At 28.4% G+C, this 2,152-nt stretch overlaps 1 non-coding gene across 1 annotated transcript; it reads left to right on the forward strand.

The window, feature by feature from the left end:
• The first annotated feature begins 1,835 nt into the window (after window positions 1–1,835).
• On the forward strand, window positions 1,836–1,942 carry LOC111760635 (U6 spliceosomal RNA). The gene has a single exon (XR_002794265.1). It is a non-coding gene; the product is annotated as a U6 spliceosomal RNA (small nuclear RNA).
• Window positions 1,943–2,152: the final 210 nt, after the last annotated feature.

Raw genomic sequence — 2,152 nt, forward strand, 5'->3', positions numbered from 1 at the left:
TCAAACCAACACCGTTGTGTCAAATCCTTCTAATGTTTCAAGTCTCTGATTTCCATTTTTACAATCAATAAGAGAAAACGCTTGGCTGTTAAAGAGCCCATGTGATTAGGTCAAGATCTCCCAAACAATCCCCCTATATTAACGTTAACTATGCCATACAATATTTTCTAATCATGGTACTAAAATCCATTAAATTCAGTCCTGCCTATGGCCTCTATGCAAGAAAGGGAAAACCTGAGAGCTAATTGAGAATTTTGCCTACTACACTTGTATAGCAATATGTTTCCCTTCCTAGGCTCATTTACTAAGTGATGTCAAAGTTCAGAGCAGACATATCCTAGAAAATGGTAAAACAACAGTGAAAATGAGCAATTCCAATACTTGGCTTTTGAAAATATTTTAAAAGTTGATAAACTTCTAGTAAGTCTAAACAAGAAAAATATATATAAGGAAAGGAGAAATTTAAATACAGATTTAGTAAATTTTTAAAATGGTAAAAGAAATTACCCTTGATATTATTAATTTGAGGTTTTTCTATTTTTTTCCTTAACCCCTTATTTAGAGTTTTATCAATTTTATTGTTCCTCTAAAAGAGTGTGATTTTTAGTTTCATTAATTTCCTATGGTTTTTCTCTTACCTATTTCATTATGTATGCTTTTACTTTTCTTTATTATTTTTTTCTTTCTTATGTTTATTTTAGGTGTTTTGTTCTAGTTGTTTTCTGTTTTAAAGCTAAAACACTTCTTCTTTTCTAATATAGGCTTCCAGTTCTATAAATTTCTCTCTTAAAAGTTCCTTAGCTAGATTCCAAAACTTGTTATTTGTTTTTAATATATTTAACTTCAAAAATATTTCTTAATAACATTTTAAGATTTTTCAAAAAATATGTTACTAATTTTCCATATTGAGAATTTTCATGTATATTTCTATTATTGATATCTAATTTAATTTCTTTGAATCAGAGAACACATGTTGTATGATTTCAATCCTTTGAAATTTATTAAGATCTAATTTATAGTCCCAAATAGGATTGATTCTAAAAAATGTTCTGAGTGTACTTGTAAAGAATATGTATTCTTCAGTTATTAGGTAGAATGTTATATACATTTCTGTTAGGCCAGTTTCGTTGACAGTGTTTTTAAAGTCTTCTAAATACTGACTGATTATTTATATATTTGTCCTATCTTTTATTATGAGAGGGGTGTTTAAATCTCAAACTCTCATTTCTATTTATGGTCTATCATTTTTTTTGGTTTCTGTTTCTTTGTTTTTGTTGTTGTTGTTGTATTGTTATTTAGATTTCTTAGGCTCTATAAATTTACCCCTTTGTCATTATGAAGTGACCTTCTTATAACATTCTTTGCTCTCAAATTTCCTTGCCTCAGATTAACATAGTAATATCAGCTTTCTTTCGATTAGTGTTAGCATGTTATATTGTTTAAATGCTCTTCCTTTAAACTACTAGTATCTTCACATATAAAGATGATTCCTTGTAGGCAATGTTTAGTGGGATCTTGCTTTATTTATCTAAGATGGCAATATTTGCATTTTAACTGGATGTTTAGAACAGATCTTCCCAATATAATTATAATGCCAGCTTATAATTATAAGCACTTGAAACTACCTAAAAACTGATAATATTTTCTTTAAACTTCTAAAGAAATAAATCTTCTGGTTTGGGAACATAATAGATGATGGAAAATCCAAATAAAAAATAATAAAATAATGATTCAATATTTAAATGTTTGTTAATTTTTTAAAAATAGAGTTAATTCCTCTGACAATTTCAGACAATATAGGTGATCAAATATAAATGGTCAAAATATTTGGAATAGTGCACTTTTTGGAAGCACATATACTAAAATTGGAACAATTCAGAGAAGATTAGCATGGCTCCTTTGCAAGGATGACATGCAACTTCATGAATTTTTAAATAATTCTGCTTGTAACTTTGAGGCTCCAATATGAATGTAAGGGTTCAATAAGCTAATATGCATGCTTTGATATCTTTGCCAGGTGTAGGAAAATCTTACATGTGTTGAGATTTCACAAACAATAAGAATTATAAAATACCCCCCTACGCGAGCCCAGAGTGTATGATGGCATAGAGTTTTCATTAGCTTATCACAATATTCACAAAGGAGAATTATA

The sequence above is a fragment of the Dasypus novemcinctus genome, chromosome 4, assembly GCF_030445035.2.
Source record: "Dasypus novemcinctus isolate mDasNov1 chromosome 4, mDasNov1.1.hap2, whole genome shotgun sequence".
In the NCBI taxonomy this organism is placed as follows: Eukaryota; Metazoa; Chordata; class Mammalia; order Cingulata; family Dasypodidae; genus Dasypus; species Dasypus novemcinctus.